This window comes from Alexandromys fortis, unplaced genomic scaffold (genome assembly GCF_014885135.2).
Source record: "Alexandromys fortis isolate MF-2015 unplaced genomic scaffold, M_Fortis_MF-2015_v1.1 scaffold_116, whole genome shotgun sequence".
Taxonomy (NCBI): domain Eukaryota; kingdom Metazoa; phylum Chordata; class Mammalia; order Rodentia; family Cricetidae; genus Alexandromys; species Alexandromys fortis.
In genome coordinates this window covers 2,126,093-2,141,615 of record NW_026067998.1, presented here as the reverse complement: position 1 = coordinate 2,141,615, position 15,523 = coordinate 2,126,093, and the positions used below count along the sequence as shown (strand labels likewise).

The 15,523-nt window shown below is 39.8% G+C and overlaps 1 long non-coding RNA gene across 2 annotated transcripts in view; it reads right to left on the bottom strand.

Annotated features, from left to right (window-relative positions):
• Positions 1-749: 749 nt before the first annotated feature.
• The window catches only part of LOC126512650 (uncharacterized), a 54,357-nt gene continuing 39,583 nt past the window's right edge, over positions 750-15,523 (bottom strand). For both annotated transcript variants that reach the window (XR_007595114.1, XR_007595113.1), the window contains 3 exons: positions 2,010-2,137; positions 1,411-1,496; positions 750-896 (listed from right to left, as the gene is read on the bottom strand). This is a non-coding gene — a long non-coding RNA (uncharacterized lncRNA). The remainder of the gene's footprint in view (positions 897-1,410; positions 1,497-2,009; positions 2,138-15,523) is intronic.

Sequence of the window (15,523 nt, the reverse complement as noted above, 5' to 3'; positions counted from 1 at the left end):
CTGCATTGTGTACTAAAACAGTTTGTTATAAAGGATACAACTAAGGAATATGTAAATAGATGAATACCTACTGCAAGACGTGTAGAAGGGGGCTGAGAGCTTTCATACCTTCTTCAAGTATGCCGCTCTCCTGTCATTTCTATGGCACAATAAGGTCTTTGAGCTCCCTCCTTTTGGGCTATTACATAAGTGGTGTGATATAAGAATTATTCATCAAATAAGTTCAGCCTTCATTCCCCTGGCTCTGGGAGGCAGGAGAACAGTTCTAAACGTTCCTATCCCCTATCTTATGACAACCTGGGAGCTTTCCAGGAAATCCCCCATTAATATGAATGCAGGTGAGCTTGGAAGAGATTGGTGTTCTTGACACAAAAACACTACTCTTACTTCAAAAGAAACAAGAGACAGTTTGTTCTGGAGCCAAATATGAGTGGCCATGGCCTGGTAACACAGATTCAGGTGCCTTCAGTTCCATATTTGAATGTTGTAGCAGTTCCATGATGTTTTATAGTAACAGAAGAAAAAAATCATAGATGCCTTTCAAGTATGTCTGTAGAAACATGGAGTATGTGAGTCATAGAACAGTGGAGAAATCCCAGCTATATGCCTCCTATATATCACATCTATATGAGTCTTATGTGACTGAATTCTTAGCTGCTTAGTTGGCAGGAGCTAGGAGTCGGTGTGAACATTTCAAAGGATTCACCTAAAGGTTAATATGATGTTTGGTCACTTACTGAAAAGGGCAACAAAATGGCGATTCAGGGGGCTAAAGACGGCCTGGACCATTTGGCTCTGCTCTCACGACATTCCATGCTCTCCATATTACTGAAGTTCTAAACAGCCTTGCAGAAGGCTCAGGGTAGGGTGTGGCTCTTTCCAGGAACATCTGTTCACTATATGAATAATGAGATATTTCTTTCACTATAGTTCTGCAGTCGTGTAGACAACCAAAAACACGATACCAAGTATTATAACCAAGGGCACTCACACATCTCTCATCCTTTAGAAAATTACAAAGACTTGAAAAGCTGTTAAGAGGTATGTCAAAAATGAATATAGAAATCAAATACCTTTTTCTTATTGTAAATCATAATTATAGTCCATCATTAAGGATTATCGATAACTTCTCAATGATTAAAAGCTGAGGCTAACTGCAGGATCTTGGCATTCACACCTTGGTGGTGGTGGTGGTGCTGCTGCTTTTGCTGCTGCCGCTGCTCCTCCTCCTGCTTGTCCTCCCATTTGTCTTTGTTGTCCTCCTCCTCCTCCCCCCCTCCTCCTCCTCCTCTCCTCCTCCTCTCCTCCTCCTCCTCCTCTTCTTCTTCTTCATCATCATCATCATCATCATCATCATCATCATCATCATAAAGCTCTAACTGATAGGATGTGTCCACTCAGAATACCTACTAGTGACAGAAGTAGCAACTTCTTCATGAGTAGATTATATCCCAAATCCATCAGTCAGGAATTTTGCCTCTTCTGGACCATGGACTCTTTAAAAAAAATTGAGGGTTACTATCCTTCTTTCAATGAAACAACAACAGCAAAAGTGTCCATATTTATACTATTTAGTTTTTATCTCATGGAGGCTGGTAAGTCTCAAGATTTAAAACTGCTTGTTTCTGACTATTCTAATAACCTCCCGAGTTCTCACACGGCACAAATACACCAAGCCCCAAATGATAAAACAAAGCTGAAAATGACCCCACTGAAGGCCCAGAAGTTTACTGAAAAAAAAAAAAAAAGATAGAGAAAATAACTCATCTGTTTCTTTATTCATTTTTCCTTCCCAGGAAAGCCTAAAGCCAACACTGATACTTGAAGCATATCTTACACTGGAGTCTATTTTCATCAAAACATATCTGACTATTTTACATGGTGGTGCTAAAACACAGTGATCTCAATAAAGCCGTGATAAAAATGAGTAATTTCTTGAGTTAGGAAACTTACTCTGTTTAGGACTAAGTGGAAGGGTAGTTACCCAGGCATTAAAGGATATCACTTACCATTTATCTTGGTCTAGGTGGCGTTCTGTGTGCAGGGCTGAATGGCAGTAATAAATGTTAGCACAGTGGATGTAGAAACATGTCCAGGCCTTGCTCATCACTTCTCGTTTTCATACTTCCTGAGTAGGCTGGGAAATGTGGAAGGACAGCATGAATTCAATTTAACAGTCCAGTAAGTGCCAAAGAAATGATCACATCCCTGAAAATAAGTGTTTTAAGCAAGATTTTTCAGATGGTAAAGAAAAGACAAATCCTTTGTTTAGTAAACAGCAAATACTTTATACATTAATCATCGAGAAGACATTAAGTGTAATCAGAGGTTCGGTTTTAGTTCAAATCCAACTTATGTTCTCCAATTAATTACTTTCAAGACTATGTGGCTTGCATTTTTAAATGAATATTCTGCATCCCAGATGTCTTCTCATATGCATGCTGTGACCCTTCTTTGAGAAGCCGGTTCTCTTATCACAGTGTTTTCGAGCCCTGCTGGGCTATGAAGAAACTGCTATGGTTTAAGCACCACCTGCCATGTTGGACCCGAGAAGGAATTTACAGAGCTGGAAAGCAGATCCCACACTTAAGTAGGTTATATTCTTGGCAGAGACAGTGAGTTAGGATGATGTAATTCAAATTTGATATTCTTTTTCCAAAGAAACATTATTATAATGGAGTTATCTTCCTGATCAAGGGTCAGATCTTAGTAGATTCACAAAAGAGATATTCGTGCCGTGAAGGAACCTCAGAAACAATCTGGGTCAGTCTTCTTTCTGGAGTATTCTCATTTTTCAGATGAGGCAGTGGGATTTATTTAGAGTGAGGTATTCTGATATGGTAATAGAAAGGGAGGATTTGGGAAGATGGGACCAGAAGATAGAATGGGGTTACCCATAGCAACTTTCCAAAGACATAAAAATGCTTATCTGCATCTTCCAACACCATAGCCATTAGCCACAGGTGGCCATTGATCACATGATATGTGACTTCGGTGACTACAGAACTGAAATTCAGATATTTATTTGAACGGTAATTAATTTCGACATAAATATAAGTGATCACATGTTGCTTATACAAGTAATATTGAACCTCACTTCCAGGCATTTTGAAAGACAAGGGCTAGGTAACAAAGAAGGCTGGGGAAGAAAATGCAATTTGATGAGGTAACTGTCTTGCTGGCTGAAGTGGTTATTTCATTATGAAGCCCGAGCTATCATCCATCTGCCAGACAACACCAAGGAACTTCAGTCCTTTACAGCATGATAAAGTCCCAGGGCCATTTTAAAAATTTTATGGTACAAGAAGAGAAGGCACACACAAAAAAGTCTCAGGGGCATGGACAAGTACCAAATAAAACACTTAGACTTAGGACAAGGAAACAGAAGTCATATTTCATGATAGAGTTAGGGCAACTTTAAAGAAAAATTTCCTGAGGATAATGGAGGGAGCTACCAAGAAAAATTGTGGAATACACTTTGAAAAACAAAATCAAATGTGGTTTTGAAGTGTGGCTGGCTACTGGTTTCTAGGAAAAGATCAGACTCTTTAAAATTCCTTCCACTAATTGGGTTTTTACTTCAAGTTTTCATATGCAATGACTGCTTTGTTTTTAATGTGGCACAAAACACAATGTGAGGTGTAGTTTGTACATACATGACAGCAGTGCTCACTGTAAGTATAACCTTCAACAGATCGCTTATCCTTTCTCATTGCGTGTGACTGAAACATTACAATCCTTGGGAACCAGCTCTTAGATCCCAGTTCTTCCCAGATCCTGGCAACCACTGTTCCTTGAATCTGAATTTGACTACTTTGTGTGCCTCATGTTTGTGGGAGCTTGTGGTATTATGCCTTCTGTGACCAGCTTATTTCAATTAATGCTGTGTCCTCAAGACTCATTCATGCGTTAGACCATATTTTATCTTTTTAAGGCTGAATCATCTTGTGCTGTATGTCTGTACTCTGCTCATTTTATCATCTTCCAGTGTTAGGCATGTAGGTTATTCTTAGCTGTAGCAATGACATACAATGTCACTGCAATGAACACAGGATAACAAATCTCTCAAGACTATAATTTCAATTCTTTCAAGAAATCTCTTGTCTTAGTTAGGGTTTTTATTGCTATGACAAAACATCATGACCAAAAGCATCCTGAGGAGGAAAGAATGACTTTCTTCTTTGAACTTTCAGGCTATACCCCAGGCCTGAGAAGGAACTCATACACTTCCTAAGGGAAGTCAGGGCAGGAACTCAAGGCACAGTAGGCAGGAACTGAAACAAAAGCCATGGAGGAACACTGATTACTGGCTTGCACAGTTTACTGTTTTATATATTCTAGGATTACCTGCCCAGGGATAGCACTACCCAAAGTGGGTTGAGAACTCCCTCATCAATCTTTACTCAAGACAATATCCCATAGACTTGCCTATAGGCCAATCTGATGGGGATAGTTTCTAAATTAAGGTTCCTCTTCCCACTTAACTCAAGTGTGTCAAGTTGAAGAAGAAAAACAACAACAAGAAACCAAACAAGATGCTTCCATATTGTTTTATGTAGTAGCTGTATTACACATTCCAACAGCGATCAAGCGCTTCATATCTTCACATTGTTGTCAATACTTATTTTCTGTTTTATAAAGAAGATTGATTAATTTTTCATGGGCACGGTGCAATATCTCATTGAGGTGTTACATTTCCCACATGCATAATAATGATAGATGTATTTGGTTTAGATATTGGCCATTTGTGTATCTTCTTTGGAGATAAATCTGGTCAAGTCTTGTCTATTTTGGATGTGAGAGTCTCCTTTGTATGCTGTGAACATCATTATTGGTTAATAAAGAAACTCTCTTGGGCCTGCACAGGGAATAGAGGTAGGTGGGGAAAACTAAACTGAATGCTGGGAGAAAGAAGGAGGAGTTAGTGAGAATCCATGCAGCTATCACATGAGAGAGATATGCTGGAGCCTTGCTGGTAGGCCATGAGCCTTATGGTAAAATATAAAATAATGGAAATGGGTTAAATTAAGATGTAAGACAGAGCTAAGAGGCCAAGCAGTGATTTAATTAATACAGTTTCTGTGTGATTATTTAGGGAGTCTGTGTAGCTGGGAAAACAAACAAGTGGCTTCTTATTATTTATCTTTTAGTTGTTTTTTCTTGTTTGCTTTAGCCATTATGTTGCCAAAGTCCTTAATGTTTCCTGGATACTAACCCACTACTAGATACACAGTTTGAACATATTTTCCCACATCCCATAGGCCGGTATTACACTTGTTGGCTGTTTCCTGTGCTTTATTGAAGCTTTTCACATTTGATGCAGACTCACACAAGCTTTGTTTTGTTTGGCTATGATTTTAGTCAAATGATTGGTCTTGACAGGAAATCATTGTCAAGACCAATGTTTGGAAGATTTTCATTTTCTTCTAGGAATTTGCAGTTTTATGTCTTATTTAAATTTATATCTTGAATCCATTCTGAGTGGATATAATTTCATTCTTGTGGATATTGAGTTTTCCCAACAGCATTTATTAAAGAGATTTTTCTTTTCTCACTGTGTCTTTAGTGTATATCTTCAGCTGGTCATGCATGCACATGCTTTTCTCTTCATTCTTTTATACTCCAACAGCTTATACATCCGTCTTTATGCCAGCATCCAACTTGTAAACAGAGAATGCAATGAGAGGACTTTTGCATTTTTGCCTTTCCTATTATTTTGGTTCGTAAGGATCTTTGGTGGTTTCTTTCTCTAGCTCTTACAATTTTTCTGAGCCCTCTTCCTCAGTGTTCCCTGAGCTATAGATGCAGAGGATATGATGTAGATGTATTGACTAGGGCTTAGCTCCCCACAATCCGTTGATCTCTTCATTGAGTCCAGTTGTGATTTTCCATTTATTGAGCAATTTCTTTCTGTCAGAAATTGTTCTTACAAAATGTCACCTAAGAATAGTAAATCAAATTCCAATCTTACTGATAATGAAAGTGCTAAATATGGAGTTTACAATTTTTGAAGTATTTCTTAATCATTTTTATTTCTTATATTGAGAATTCTGTTTATATTTCTAGTCTATTATTTATTTGCATTTTTACCATATTCTTTTTCTTTATTTCCTCGTGTTGCTGGTAAACATGACCATTATTATAATTGTTTGTAGTCCCCAATTTATTTTTGTTTGTTTATTTGCAAGGCTGTAATTTAATTAATTAAATTTAATTTCTTCCTTCCCTTTCCTCCCTCTAAACCTGCCCATAATCCCCACTCTCCTTCAAATTCATGGCTTCATTTTCATTGTTACTGCATCCATATATGTATTTGTATATACATATATGTTCCTAAATATAACCTGTTGAAACCATATGTCACTTGCACATATGTTTTCAGGGATGATCTCTTGGCACTGGACAACCAATTGGTGTGCTTTTTTGTGGGCAATGCTACCTCTCCTCTCCCTACTTCAGTTGCTTGTAGTTCTTTGTGTAGGGTTGAGGCTTCCTGACCTTTTACTCGTCTAGTTTGGCATGTTCGATGGTGTCATACTTATTCAGCTCATGTTTTGGTGTTCATGTTGAGTAGACTTTATGGGTGTATCTTCTGACATTGCTTGAAAAGTCAAGCTCAAAGCAAACTCTCTGATCATCTGGCTTTCATAAACTTCTGTCTTCTTCTTCTTCTTCTTCTTCTTCTTCTTCTTCTTCTTCTTCTTCTTCTTCTTCTTCTTCTTCTTCTTCTTTCTTTGAACCTTAGGTACTGGAGTGTTTTATGAATGTATCTATTGAGACTGGCCTCCACAGCTCTGCATTTTGATTGGTTTTAGCTTTTTTTGTAGTAATCTCCTACTGCTGTTGCCTTAGTTACTACCCAGAGATGGAACATAAGTCTCTCTTACTAGAGGCACTGTGCCCTTCAGAAATGGAGCCCAGAGACCCAGGAACTAGAACTGATCTGAATACCCCTTCTTTGGGGACCTGCTTTCATTGTACCAGAAGGTGCCATGTAAAAGAGGGATGCAGCAACAGCCCTACCAAGACATGACAATCTAAGAATCACATCAGCGATAACGACAGTATGATAATCCTCCAGGTGCATACCTTGGTGGTAAACAAAAGCTCTCTAATTAGACTTAAGACTCATTCAACAAGAGGAAAGCATGTCTTGTACTGTAAACCTAACTAACCCCTCAGTGCTAACGAAATCACAGTTAGTGGAAGAGAATCTACAGCTACTCATGCACTAACTCAGAATGATCCATAACAACAATTTATAAACATCTGTCCTTGTTACTACAGATAAGTATAGTCTTCACCCTTCATACCCTTCATCTAGGAGGCTATCTTTGCAATGGACAGAGACTACTATAGACCACGTACCCATTTTAATTTGAGTCATTTTTTAACTCTTTGTATTTTAAGTTATTTTGATATTCTGAATATTAATCCTCTGTCAAATGTACAGCTGGCAAAGATTCTCTCCCTTTCTGTGGGCTTCTTTTTTTGGCTGCTTGCTTGTTTCTTTTGGTGTACAGAGGTTGGTTTTTGTTTGTTTCATTGTTTTCTGAGGTCCCACTTGTCAATTGTTGACCTTAACTTCTACACAAATTAAGTCCTATTTAGAAAGTTCTTTCCTATACCTACACTTCCTAGTGCACTGCCTATGTTTTCTTCTAGAAGTTTCAGAATTTCAGGTTTCAAATTGAGGTCTTTGATCCACTTGGAGCTAATTGTGTTGGATGATAGATATTCTAATTTCATTCTTTTGTTTGTGGACTTCCAGTTTTCCCAGAAAATTTGTTGAAGATACTTTCTTTTCTTCAGTAGGTTTTTAAATCTTCCTTTTTTATCAAATATTAGATGGCTATAATTATAAGCACTCATGATAGGTGCATTTTATTCCATTAGACTACATGTCCTTTGTGGGGCCAGTACTATATTGTTTTATTACTATAGCTCTATAATATTTCTTGAAGTCTGAAATGCCAATTTCTGCAGTATATTTCTTGTTTTTATCTTGGATAATTTTTGCTATCTGTGCATGAATGTGTGTGTGTTTTCTGATTCCACTAAATTTGGGGGCATATCTTTTTTCTATTTTTGGATGCTTTATAAGTATTCAAAATGTATCTTTAAATGTAAGAACTCAGGGGGACCTGGGAAAGAGTGGCATCATCCTGATTCTTCTTTATCATAATGAAACTGCCAATAAATATGTAAATTTATATTAATTGTGTAATATACTATTCAGCCAAGCACATTTAAAAAAAATCTACCTAGATGTCCCTTATTTGTACTGAAATAACATTAGAAGATGCCCTGTAGTCGCTGTTTTCTTTCAGGGTTAGGGATTCAAGAGTGTATTTCCAGGCAGATTTTGGGAAGTACTTCGAATACTGTTATGTAGAGATACAAGTCTATGGTGGATGAACATCTGAGATGTTGATCCGGGGCTGTTTGTTCTGCAGCTCTCATTTTCTCATCCCTAATGCCCCTTCATAGGCACGGACCTTAGAGATCACCTTGCTGTCTTCTCTGCTCAGAATCAGAATGCCAGCTTCTGCTGCCTGAGCTCCGGGCTCATGAGCTTACCAGCATCCCATTCTAGCTGATGCTGTGCAGAGAATACACGTGTGGGCAGTGTCCAGACTCGTCCTTCCTCACAGAGAATTCTCCATCCTTTGATCCTTTACTATGTTGTTGCTTTATGATGTCAAGAGCCTAAAGGCTTTGATTTAAATGGTGACCACATGCAAAGGTGTTCAGGACTGAGTTTGATCCTTAATCCACAGAATCAAAGATTCTTTTCTCTCAGCTACAGGTCCCGATTGTTACCTTAAAAATTGAGTTACTAGTGTCACCAGCACAATGCCTTTTTTCTTTATATATCATTTTAAAAGCTTGACTACGGGTATGCCAATAAAATAATGAGACAGTCCCAACCACACAAACACAGCAGAGAAACTGCCAGCTGAATTGTCTTTGGAAGTCATTTTTCTTCAAACATTTTTGAATCTCACTTTGAAAAACTGTCTTAAGAATGCTTTTTAGTGACAGTTTTAGCAAAAAGAAAAAAAAAATTAGTGCTGCTGTGTTGTAGTCATAGGGATTCTTGTAGTCACTGCTATATTTCCCTGGCTGCCATGTTTTTTCTTCCCTCTTTTCAAGACAGTAGACAAAGGAAAGAGGAGTTCCGGCTAAGAAGTCTGGGATACAGTTGGGGCGATTCCAAAGATTACACAGGGCAATGCTTCAATGTACACACAAATGTTTGCCGATCATGTCAAGGTGCACCTTCTGATTCTGCAGGTTGGAAAGAGGCCTGGCAGTCTAATTTCTAGCTTCCTTTCCCCTGTTCTTGCTGCTGATGGTGAGTGTATCAGCCATGATCTGAGCAGTAAGGACTTAGGGAGAGAAGAAAACTTTAGTCTAAAGACCCTGGTTTGGAAAGGGGCGTTTGATAAATTCACTCAATTACTTCTCAGAGATTCTCTGCAATATAGCTCATCCTGGTACAAATAAGTATGCTGACTCAACAAGGTTGAGAAACTAAAGAGAGTAGGGATGGATAAGCAGTTCTCGGTGATGTCAAGGATTCCAGGTTGCTTCCTCTCTGTCCTGCCTTTCGTTGTGGGCCTGCTCTCCTTCCTGCCCATGCTCAGTCTTCCGGAGTGTGCATACATTCTAAGGCATTCTGTCGTCTGCTTCCCTTCCCATTCTCACTTGTTCTTAAGCTTTGATTTGTCTGCGGTCATCTTCTTTGATAACACTTGCTTTCATGTCTTCTCTCAGAAGACACAAATTTTGACTCTGAAACTTTCTGAATACCTGACATATACCCAGCCTGATGTTCCAGGCTTTTGATAACACTGTCAACCCTTGAGCCCCCTGCTTTCCCAAACATACCCCTGGTTTGAAAGCAATTAGTTTGTTTGGTTAGACCCTGGAGCTTCCTGTTTCCTCATGTTTGTTTAGTTGTTTCTCCTGCACTGCTTGATCTTCCATCTCAAAACTGTAAGATCCTTTCCATAAAGCCAGGTGGTGGCTTTAATCCCAGCAGTCAGGAGACAGAGGCAGGTGGATCTTTGTGAGTTTCAGGCCAGCCTCTGGTCTACAAGAGCTAGTTCCAGGAAGGTTCAAAAAGCCACAGAGAAACCCTATCTCTAAAAACAAACAACAAAACAAAACAACAATAAATTCAAACAAAATCCTCTCCATATCTATTTCCGCCAGCCAAACCCAGCACCTTCCTTTTTGGGTATCTCTAGAGCCCTTGCCTGACATCAGATGTCTTGTTGTTTCTTCCACGGCATCAACATATTTCTTTGCACAGGCTTCATTCTAAAGAAGGTTGTGAGCCTGTCTTCATAGGCTCTGTCATCATTTAGTGCCTGAGTAATTCTCCCTAACCTTGTGTACTGAGGCCCCAAAGAACAGAAAAGGCACTAAGCAATATTTTATGAACCAAGTTCCATGACACTGTAAAATTGAAAATGATGAATGGACTAAGATGCTTAATAGATTATAAGTTAGACTTATCAGTTCTTAGATGTGTGTGTGTGTGTGTGTGTGCCCACATACAATTGTGCATGCCTACCCACATATGTGTGTGCCTGCATACTTTGAGACAAGATTGAGCTAACTGAATTCCAGAATCAAATACATGCAAAAAAAAAAAAAGGCAAACAATGCATCTAATCCTCATCCTCACCTATGGAATATTACAGATCAGTATTTGCATCTTAGGATAACAGAGGGGATTTTCTGAATCTGTAGCTGTTGATACAGGTAACCTGTAGAGTCAGCATAGAGCCAAAAGTCACCAAATGTTTATCACCATCATTTCTTCCCTAATTTAAGATTTTGGGGGACCACTGAAGGGATTTTCTTTGATCTACAAAAACTGTGTAGCAGTAAGAGGAGAGCACTTGGTTTTCAACATTTTATGGAGAGGTTAGGAAAAGAAGCGTCTTGAAGTGAGAAATTAAATCTCTGTGGAATCCTTGTTGGTATTCCTGTCACAGTCAGAAGATTAATGAGTAGTCACTGATAACAACACCCACCCACTGCAGACCACATGGTTTTGTTCAGGTAGAATGGTTGAGAATGGTTGGGTTGCCTATCATGGAAGGTCACACAGAAAGTGATTTCCTTCCACAATTCAGTCTTAGGGAGAGTAGACTAAAGAAGGAAGGCAAAATATGGCATGAGCATGAGCTTCCAAGAGATTATTCAAATCGTTCCTCTTCTTTGCATTACTCTAATGTCACTGGCAATGACAAGGAGACAGAAAAGATTGTTCTTTATGTTGATTGGTTATACTGACTATTAAGTAAAAGTATGCCTAAGGATAAGCTTGGGAATTTGTTAAAAACATAACCTTCTGAGAGAGTCTGATTTAGTAACTGTAGGGAGACTTAAGAATCTGCTGCAATGACTCTTGGATCACTTTACAGTTTCCATAGTAGTTGAGGATGTTGAGAGTCAGGGATGCAAAGTAGTTTTCTAAAGGTCACAAGGAGAGTAATTTAACATATCAAGTTTCTAGCCTACGTATTAGTTCCTCTAAGGCACAGCCAATTTCGATAGCCAGGACTGTGCAACTTTCAAATGAATATATGTGATTTACTAAAAAATGCACCAAAGTGTGGAGTCTGAGGTGAGAAGTGTTGCGAAGTTCCAGAGACTCTGCATTCCTCTCAGGATCCTGCATGATGCTCCCACCACTGGTCTCAACCTATCCTTTGAGAAGTCAGGGTGAAAGACATAGTAGGCATATATTAAAACATTTAGAGAGGTAAGAGATGTCCACGTAGTAAAACAAATTAGCCTTTTATGATTTTGTAGCCCATCCTGTGGACTACAGAGGAGGAAAGAGCACACAAAGGGCCACTAAATAAAGAGCAAGAAAATTTGGCTGCAGAAAGCTTCATGGATCTTAGAATTCTCCAGAGGAACGGATCTGATAGATTGGATGTATATTATAAAGAGGACTTATTAGATTGGTTGATGCGATAAGGGCTCAGTAGATGGGTAACGTCTGTTCCCATGTGAGAGAAACTGAGAACCTGGCAGATACAGAGTTCATGGGTCTGCAGTGACTCAGCAGGCTGTGCCTGGAGTTCGAGAACTGAAGGGGTCCAGGAGAACTCTTAGTCTTCAGCCTGGGATGGAGTGGCGTCTGACGAGAGAGAACGATGAGAGTAACAGCAGAGACACACTCCCCAGGAACACGTGCAGGCCAGCCAGCAGTACTGCTTTCTTTAGATTTGGAGCGGGAGGCACAATCAACTACGGGGAGGGTCTCCACCCCTCAGTTAACCTTTTCTAGAAATACCCTCAGAGACTTCCCAGTGGCATGTCTGTCTTTTAGTTGATTGCAGATCCAATCAAGTTGGCAATTATGATTAACCACACCGAAAGTATCAGTGAGCCTTTGGGTGGTAGCCTGCCCCCCCCCCCCAAAGTTGTGGCCTTGCCTTTTATTCCTTTTACTTTTATTTTAATTTTTTTTTATTTTTGTCTGTTGAGATGATCTGTTTCCTTGGGAGTTGCAATTAAGGAGATAGTTTGAATTCCTGTTACATTCTGGGTCCTGAGTCAGTACTGGGACTTCTGTTCTGGTAAGATATGACATCAGCATATATGGTAGGAACCAGATGTGTAAGCAGATTACAGAGTACAAGGGCATGTGTACAATGGTAGGATAGTAACCATTGCATGTGAGGTCAGAGAAGACCTCATTTGTTCAAGTGAATTGGAAAGAACTTCAGAGAGCAGGTAATATTAAATAAAAGCATTAAAAGATGACGGAGAGATGTCTCAAAGAAGGAAGGTTGTGAGCATTTGCTCCACTAGTATTAGCTAGTACATAATAAGTGGAATTAAAAATTACTCTCTGGAATGTGATAATCCTAGGTTTAAGTTTCAGCCTCGCTGCTTTCTGAAGCGATATCTTGGGAGTAATATTTAATCTCTCGGAGCCAAGATTTTCCATTTTGAATAACAATGTAGACTGTTCCATGATGAAATGAACAAGAAAACAGAAACTGCATGCCTTTCAGCCTTCTTGGTATCCCTTATTTTTATATCAACACCTGTAGGCTCTACCCGGTATCATAACTACACTCCTAAACAAGCTCAGAATTCTTCGAACGGAAGCTTATTCTTAGGGAATTTCCAAATTCTTTGTTCACGCACTCATTTCTGAGTCAAGACTTCACCTTTAGCATTTGAACTCGCTCATATGGGATTCTTCACAGTTTATCAACTCTTCAGAACCTTGGGATATGACTTCATGCAGCCATTGATAAGCTTAAGGTTGGTGCAATGAAACAGAATTGACTTTGTAAACAGAAAAGGTTTATTCATCTCACAAATTGGAAGGTCAAGAACATGGCATTACCTTGACTCCATTGGCCGTATCACATCATGCCTGACAGCAATGAGGACTGTGTATACAGGAGGAAACAAGTGATTACATCCCCTTCTAAAAGCAGAGAAAACTGATGGAAGCTACCTTGGGATTTATAGCACTCCTCTTTGGGGAAGTACCATGAAGCCTCATGAGAACTACCTTGTAAAGTTATTCCGACAGTGATTTAAGGAGTCCCTATTTGGCCCATCTCCCAGTGGCTTCCCCATTCCCCTATAGCAACACCTGTCTAATGGACTTGAATCCTTGAATCCTCATTGGGACTCTTGGGAAGCACATGGTGTCAGAACCATGCCACATAAATAAAGTTGTGGCAAATGTGATTATAGTACAGGTTCCCAGGCTAGTGGGATCAGTATCTTCATAAGAAGGGGGGGGATATGGAGAATCACAGGGAAGGGCATGTGAAGACAGGCAGAGGGAGGAGGTGTGTCTCAAGAAACACCAGGACTACAGGAAGTTTCCAGATATTCTTTCTTCCAGGACTTTTTCTTGGGCTCTGAAGAGCCCTTGGAAGAAGTATGGTTCTGCTAAAACTTAGACTTCAGATTTTCGGCCTTTTATGACATGAGAGACTAAAGGTCTGTGGTTTTAATTTACCCCGTCTATGGGGCTGTGTTGCAGCTGCCCTGGGAAATCATAGCCACATCTATAGACCACATACCTCCCATTTGAAAATTAATTCGGAAAGCACATGTGGGCAGCTTTGCAACACTGATTGACTGCACTGTGTTATGTTTCTTGGGATTCTTTTCCTTGGGTCTGACTAAGGTATGCTGTATTTGAGTGCTTTGTTGCAAATCTATAGTGTTTGGTGGGCGGGGGGAGTCGGCAGATGATTTTGTGGATGGCTTTATGGTTGCTTACCTGCCCTATCATTTACCTGTTCACTTGCCCACTCCTCACCCATCTGGTATCAAGTGTCAGTTAAACCTGAAGCTGTTCCACCTTCTGCTGGATCCTTCTTCAGAACTTTGGATAAAGAAAGGGCTGTGATTGTCACTGTGAAGAAATATCTCCTATAGGTTCCATTGACCCAGACAGGGCTTCTAGCTTGGTCCTACTATCCTGTTTGACAACTAACTTTGCTTCCTGCCTGATTTGTAGACATTACGTTCCAGTAGTAGATGTAAAACCAATAGTCTTATGGTGACCAGATCTTTTTTTTCAACATAAAATCCCTGTGATAATTGTTCCCTTACTGACTCTCTCCAGTGTAGGCACTGAGGACTTTATAGATTAGAACCAATTTTGGGGAAAGATCATGTCTGTCTGAGAATAAAAAAAAATATTATTGAAAATAGTAATCATTACATTTAATGTTCTGGGACATTCCAGGGAAGTAAGTGTGTGTGTGTGTGTGTGTGTGCATGTGTGTGTGCGTTTATACTAACTCTTTGTAGCTTTCAGACCCATCTAGTGAATCCAATGGCTCAACATAAAGCTCTCTCATTTCCTCTACCTCATGTTTGTGACACCTCTTCCCCTCGCTCTGTTATTGCAGACAAAGAAAATTATAACCAAACCCCACTGCTCCTTTCTCGACTCCCGCCAGCAGCAGTAGACTCTAGGGTTCATATTCTGTTTTATAAAGGCGTTTCCGCCATCATTTGGTAAGACCTTGGCTTGACTTCCAACGTGGAATATGGCTGTCTGCAGCTGGAACCTCAGGCGAGAGCCTCTGACTTCCCAGCGGCAATCCCTTCCCTTCAACCTTGTCCACATTCTCTCTCCCCGGAGTCAGACAATGTAATCTGAGACATCCTGGTGCTGCTGGGAAGATGAATCAGTGATAATGGGTGTTGGACTTTCATACATATATAAAAGCTTCCACTTCCTTTGTGTGTAAAAGCTGGACATGACATTTGTGGCTGGCTCCACCAGGCAGTTCTCCTTGTGCCAGCATCGAGTAGACTCTGATAATGTGGCCTTCACTGAAAGCTTCACTTCATGCAATTGTAATGAAGATCCCCTAGCCAGAATGAATGACTCCGTTCACTGCCAACACAGAACTTGCTACGGATGCTCAATTACATCTAATGCCTCCTGGATCCCGTAGAAAGGCAGGTGAATGGTGATGTCAGCTTGGGCAGAGGGAGG